The sequence below is a fragment of the Armigeres subalbatus genome, chromosome 1 (assembly GCF_024139115.2).
Source record: "Armigeres subalbatus isolate Guangzhou_Male chromosome 1, GZ_Asu_2, whole genome shotgun sequence".
Classification (NCBI taxonomy): domain Eukaryota; kingdom Metazoa; phylum Arthropoda; class Insecta; order Diptera; family Culicidae; genus Armigeres; species Armigeres subalbatus.
The window spans coordinates 252,689,055-252,696,594 of NC_085139.1; the positions used below are offsets into that span (position 1 = coordinate 252,689,055).

General features: G+C 44.1%; 1 pseudogene; it reads left to right on the top strand.

Moving 5' to 3' along the window:
• Positions 1 to 1,862: 1,862 nt before the first annotated feature.
• Positions 1,863 to 5,464, top strand: LOC134207204 (zinc finger protein 658B-like; annotated as a pseudogene).
• The last annotated feature ends 2,076 nt before the right edge of the window (positions 5,465 to 7,540 follow it).

The following is a 7,540-nucleotide window of genomic DNA, read 5'->3' on the forward strand; positions in this document are numbered from 1 at the left end:
CAGCTCCGATACCATCCTTACCAGCTGCTTTATTGGTCTTTAGCTGTTGAATGGCATTTTAACTTCCCTCAAGGTGGGGCTGGTTGGCTTCCATCGTCCGCTGAACTGACATAGTCATCTCCTGCTGCCTTGACTTTCACCGCCTGTACTCCAGCGCCATTCAGATGTTCTCGCTGCTTCTCCCTTCGATCACACACGTTCGTCCGTCAAGATGCTCCATCCTTATCCGCACATTTCGCTCGCGGCACGAAGCCTTTGCGGGATGCGTTGAGCTTCTGATAGAACTTGCGTGTATTCTGAGAACGCACAGCTGTTCCATCTCCTCGCACTCCGCTTCTTCCAGGCGGCGTTTCTTCTCCTGAAAAGGCGGGTCTGCTGTCTCCGCTTCCGTCTATAACGTTCCACGTTCTGCCGGGTCTGCTGCAGCGCGACCGCCGCGCTGCGTCCTTCTCTCAGAATCTGTTCGCACTCTTCGTCGAACCAATCGTTCCGTCGACTTCGACCCATATACCCGACGTTGTTCTCCGCTGCGTCGTTAATGGCTGCTTTGACTGTATTCCAGCAGTCCTCAAGAGGGGCCTCATAGCTCACCTCTTCCGGCAACGCTGCCTCGAGATGTGCGCGCGCAGTGGCGACATCAGGTTGCTCAGTCGCTCTAGGTCGTACGCGGCGGTCGTCGGTACCGAACATTGTTGATGACGGATAGTTTTGGGCGCAGTTTAACCATCACCAGATAGTGGTCAGAGTCAATGTTAGCGCCACGATATGTCCTGACGTCGATAATGTCGGAGAAGTGCCGTCCATCAATCAGAACGTGGTCGATTTGTGATTCTGTCGCAGTGGTGATTCCAGGTGTACCGATACGGAGGCTGTGTTGGAAAGTGCTGCGAATGGCCATATTCTTGGAGGCGGTTAAATCAATTAGTCGTAGGCCGTTTTACGCTCGTCAGCCGGTGGGCGCTGAACTTCCAATAGTTGGTTCTATTGGTCAACCTGAGCGTTCAAATCTCCTATGATTTTGATGTCGTGGCTTGGCAGCTGTCGACTCACGTTCCAGTGCGCGTAGAATGCGTCCTATCATCATCAGTGCTTCCGGAGTGGGCTATGGACGTTGATTATGCTGAAGTTGAAGAACCGGCTCTGATCCTCAACCTGCACATTCTTTCATTGATCGGCCACCACCCGATCACGCGCCTTGCATATCGCCCATCACTATGAAAGCTGTTCCCAGCTCGTGTTGCCGCAGCTCTGGTCGATGGTGATTACCCCTAAACGCGCACCATTGATCCCTTCCAACAAACCTCCTGCAGCGCTGCGATGCCGAATCCACGGTCCTTGAGCACATGGGCGAGTATGCGTGTGTCTGATGAAGTTGAGAGATTTGCAGTTCCACGAACCGAGTTCCAATCCTAGTCCCTTTCGTCGCAGTGGTCTTCGCAATGGTTCCGGTCCGTACTCTTGTTGATTGTTCGTTGCTTATGATTTTTAAAGGCTGGCTTGCAGGGCCTGACACCAAACCCCTAAATTTCCGGAGGACCATTCCTCCTTATTTCCGGTACGGCACAGTTTCACTTAGAGTCCCTCACTGCCACTCGGACGATGATCAGCCGCCCCTAACATGGAGAACAGGCTGTTGTGAGCCGATCCTGATAGGAGAACAGACGCTCAATAAGATTTGCACCTCCGGAGGAGCAAACCCCTTCCCTGTCAGCATACGACCATAGTTCCCACGTGGTTACCCGATCTTCCCTAAGGTTGCTCGTATCCGGCCAGCACCGCGGGAGGTAGGGATAGAGTTGCTGGGTAAGAGGCTAGGACCGCGAGATGGGGTCTATTTTATTCCTTCAGGTACGCGAAGTACAATGGTCAGTTTACCCGGCATTTGCCGTGCCGAGGCCGTCGTGTCAGGTCCGTCAGGTTATATTAAACAACGAATACGTTTGCGTGCGTTTTGACAGATTTCCGGGAAAACAAAACGCACGCAAACGTATCCATTGTTTGGCCCATTAGTGTCCAGGTAACACCATCAAGGCTTGGCTTTTGAGGGTCGTCGTTTTGGACAGTCCTTGCCAGCTTAGCTTGGCTTTGGTGACACACATATCTATGATTGCTAATCTGTTTACCTGCGTCTCCACAAAACCACAGGAAGCATAAGTTAGCGGTAGGATTTCAAATTCTCTATTTTCGAGTTATTAGGAACAATTGCCAAAACTGGTACAGTTATTCCTATCGCTATAATCGCACACAGAAAAAATTCCATGGTAACGATTACTATTTTGTAGACTACGCCATGTTTAAAACAACACAAATTTTAAGCTAAATTAACCATGCATTCGGACAAATTCACCACTGATTCAGTTCATGCAACAACATTCCACCAGGACCACAGTTGATTTTACTCGCGCATGGTAAAATCAAACAGGTTTGTTGTCTGCTGAAAATTGTCGGTGCGTATTCTTAAATTAACCCTCGGAATGGTAGTTTCGACTGCAACATTTTTTGCGCATAAATCCCAAAATCCTTTGAAACATCCAACCGATAACAATTACAGCTGGCATCACTTGACGTGTTTACGTTTTTACCTTTTTACCGTGACAGTCATTGCATTCTGTATAGATTGTTTTAGCACTCGATGTTCAGTTTAAAACTGAATTTATGTGAGGTAAGTCTATGAAATTTGAAAATGTTAAAACTGTTAGTGTTCCGATAACTAATCGTCATCATTCTACCGTTAAATTGCTTCATAGTTAGGCATATTGACTGAGTTCTGTTCGGTTTGTACGAATCCTTTCATCAGCAGTGATGATATTGTTCATTCCTGATAATTCAGATTGTAAGTAAGGAAAATTATGATAAGAGAAAATCTAAATCAGCCGAATTCAGATCAATATAAAGCATTTTACGAGTTTGTCACACTTTTCTGATATAGAGAATTTATAGGTTCTGTTCTATTATTATGGGGGTTTTGTCGACAAATTTATGAAATTTGGCCACAATATTCTTTGATATGCAAAGAATGTTTATGCCAAATTTGAGCATAATCAGTCATAAAAACCTGACAATAATAGAACAAAACTCCTAAAGCGTCATCATCTACATACCAAACTTAAGTTTTAATCAAACTGTTTCAGTCCGGTTCTTCATCTGACATCCTATCAAATAAAGTAGGTAATAAAAGAAGTTTCACTGGTATCTTATACTGGATGAAATTGATGTTTTATTGCAATATTTTCCTTATTTCAGTTTGCAAATTCTCCACTGTTTGTTCTGCTGCAGTCAATCGGTGGTTTAGATTCCTGAATCTCGCTGCTTGCAACTTGGTAGTCTCAGTTGTAGAAACCTGGTATAAAGCGTTTGGTATTACAGAAGTAAATGTTGTAAAGCTAAAGACAGATAAAACATAGATGGCAGTAAGAAGGAGTTGAAGTTCCTACTTATTGGTTGAATCAACCAATTGTGAAGTAAATTTGGCTGTTTCACAGATTACAATGTTCTTGTCTCACCTGTGCTAAGGCATTGATTGTTGATGAGCCACTCACGGTTAGCAAGAAAAAGATGTGCAGAATGCGTTATGCAAGCATTTCTGGTTGGCGTAAGTAATATCGATCAGAATTGTTAGAACCAGAATTAGTACACATCGTTCATCTTTAGGAACATCAATACTTCGAGCGTCATTTGCCGTAGCTGTTGGTCAAAATTGAAGAATTCCATCGATTTTACTGCGAGGAGGAATACACGCACATCAGCTGTAGCACGTACAGCTGATGGAGATTAAACAGAAGTTGACCACAGATGAATACATGGAAGCGGAAGAGTTTTGGAATCATGTGCAATCAAAGGAGAAATTCCTTGTTGTTGAAGATGCTGGTAAAAGAAGAGAAATATTCCACCAGATGAGTGGAGAATCGGAAAACGTACACGATTGCAGAAGATGGAACGATTCGAAGCTAGCAGCTTGGACCAAGAGGAATCAATCGACGACGATAGCGCAGTCAAATCTGAAATTGATAATGAAGACTCAAATTGGTGATGAAGATTACGAACATTCATATTCCGAAAATTCAGATTCAGAAGGAAGTGATAGTTCTGAAATGAACGAAGAAGGTGCAATTGAAAACGTACAAAAAGCGTACTAGGGCAACGAGAGAAGAATTGCAGGAAATTCAAGAATATGTATCCAAACATTTGTCGCTTGATTGCGATACTTGCTCGAACGGCATACAACCTTCAAAGAGCTAGGATCATTCAATGGCAGAACACAAAAGCAAGCAAATGTATCTGCAGATCGTAATATATCAAACCGCTTTCGATTTGAGGATATTCGTTCCATTTGAATCCTGATCGGTTCAAATGCTCACATTGCTCGAGAGCATGTCCCAGCCGGCAGGCTGCGCAGACACAACAGGTACACACACCTGAGGATGCAAAAATATCGATTGTGGAGAATGCGGCAAGAAATTCTCACAGTAAAGGCCTAGCGCGACATGAAAAGCAGATGAAGGCTCTAATGTAAAGCGTCGAAGGGTTGTGGAAATGAGAAGATTATCGCAGAAAACATAAACCTAGAGTGCGATTCGTGTCAGAAGAAATGTGACTCATTTGGGAGTTTGAACGGCATTCGTCGACTGAACATTCTAAACTCGCGTATGTTTTTTGTTGCGGTTTAAGATTCAATAAGAAGCCACGACTCATCGATCACGTTCTTTTCATTTAGATCCGACCAGCTTTCAGTGTAAGATTTGTCACGGAATTTACCCACACTGAGTCCCTCAAGCGCCACATGGATAGTAACCACGCACCGGAAGAAACAAAACGCTCAAATGTAGCATTTGCCCTAAAATGTTTACGCATCAGAAATTTCTAAGAATTCACGAGCGCCATCACAATCGCAAGTGGTCGTGTGACATTTGCGACAAGAAATTCATCTGCGAAGCTCTCCTAAAGCAGCATCACAAGTCCATCCATACAAAGGAGCTGAATTACGTTCGCCATGTCTGTGCCAGAACTTTCAGCATCTACACTTCGTATCGGTCACATCTTGAAACCCACAGCGAAGCAAAGAAGAAAGCAGAAACCTCGAGTGCAGTGTTCGGTTTGCAACGCCTGGACGGGCAAGCTGTCCCAGCATATGCGGCTACACTCGGAACCCAAACGTGGAGATTTGCGGAATGTAAAATGCAATCACCTATCGGTACCATATGAAGAACCACGAGACGGGTGACTTTAGTGCTCTGTGTGACAAAGGCTTCAAGAAAGAAATCACACGAGGTAGGTAGACTCTGTTTTGCAAACAACCACATGGTTGTTAAAAATCAAATACATAAGACCATTTTCAGGAACATATGGCATCGACACAGGAGTCACCTTGTACAGTTGCGACTTTTGCGATCGAACGTCTAACTCGAATGCCAACAAGGCTTCGCATCGTAAGAAAATGCATCCGCAGTGGCTCGAGGACAAGTGAGGAAAAAAGGCTAAGCTGGCACGTCTGGAACAACCGTTCAATGTAGGGTGGCAAAAAAATATCAAATGCGTGGGACGTATGGATAATAAAATTTTAAAGATTTTCTTTGGCGATTGATGTTATGAAGATTCTTTCAATTGAACTCTCTTGGGCTTTCGATACGTCCGCTGTTTTGAATGCTCACACAGCCAAAACCTTTAATAAGCCACCGGACGGCTTTTAGGACAACGGAAGCATCGATAGCTGAAGAGTGAAACTCGAAGACAAGAATATTTGTTTCGATTCTCGCACATCATCGATTGCTTGATCGCCCAAATCCCGGATGATCACTGAAAATTAACGATGGCCAGGTTCCTCTTGATTATGACCATCTGCCATCCAAACGTATTTCGCGTAGTCATCAAGAACCTGCAACTTACCAGACCTATCTTGGGATTGATGACACACGCTGTTGAACGGAACTTTCGGTTTGCTGTTTTCCACCTTCGGCGTTTGGTTGTACTTCGTTTTTAATCGAAACACTGTCTTGAGGTTGTAACAATCCATCTCCCTTTCTTCTTAAAGACAGGCTTGATTAGTGATTAGTTCTTGAAGATGGAAGAACATGTTCACTTTGGACTACGTGACGTGGACCGATACCACTTGGAAGAGTTACAAAACAGAGAACAGCCGCTGGTTGACGACACCATTCATCAGGGCTGTGGCTGCGTTGTCTGTGGCTGCGCTTTTCTGGTTTCTTCATAAAGTTTGCATTCATTAACTATGTGGCAGATGGTTATCCGGCAACGACAAAATGAGCATTTGCGGTGATATCTTAGAAGGGTTGGTCAGGTTGGTGTGTCTTGTGCGTAGGCGCGACAGTACAACCTGCCCACGGCAGTTCGGAGGTCCTCCTCATGGAACGAAGTTTTTACATTCGGCAGATGTGCCACCGCCTTTCCAATCATTTGCCCATGCTATGTTAATTTAGTTCTTCACCCCAATTTGGCGTTGTCGACCGAAACACTGCGGTAGAGGAAGGAGCTTGGTTCGGCCGATATTGGCCAGGATGTCGGCGCTTTCGTTTCCCGGATGCCATGCTGCCGGGAACCCTCATCAGAGTGACGTCATCATTTAGAACTTCCTGAGTAGCTTGATGAAGGCGGTATCCCGTTTGGCATAGCCATATGGCATAATGCGTTTGGCAAAACGCCGTTTGGCATAATGGTTATTTGGCATACTGCTCCGGCATAATGATTTGGCATAATTTGTATGGTCAAATTGAGGGCGTTTGGCATAATGGTCATTTGGCATAAGGGCGTTTCATATGTTATGGCATAATTTAGTGGTGTCAAATTGAGGGCGTTTGGCATAAAAGCCATTTGGCATATTACATACTGTTCAAATGTTTCCAGAATTTTAGCATCATCGGAGGTGAATTACTCCGATGATGCTAAGTAGACTTTAAGCTCTAAAATTATACGACAATTTGCGATATACAACATTCCGGTAATCCATTTCTTGATGTACCACATCGCGATCATTACCATTGCCCAATATTCCATTCTGCGTTTTGTATCATTCCGCAGCTAGAATTATTTTGCAGTGAATCGTTTGGTGCCAATACCCGAGCAAATTCGAGTATTCAAAGAAGGCAAAATAACATATTTGGCCTTATATCGAAATGCGAGCAGTTATAGAAGGCAAAATAACACATTTGCTTTATAACAGGCAAAAAACGCATCACGAAACAGTATACCATAAAATTGTTGAGAGAATCAAACCTCCATGAGTCGATAATAAAGGGACCATCGGCTCATGGAAATCGAGAAGGAATATAAAACTTTAAAAGCTTCCTGAGTAACAAAAGTCAGGCAAAATGGTTGCAGAATCGTTTGTGACCAATCTATCGCAGATGAATTCAGTAACCTGGAAATATGTGCTGCTAGGGTTTTCAAGGACCATCGCAGTAATCCATAACATATTTTATAATATGGAATAACTGCTTCCATGACTCGTTATCGAGTCAGAACATCGTCTCTGAAGGGTTCACTGTATATCCCACTGAAGATTATTCACTTCAACACCTTATTATTT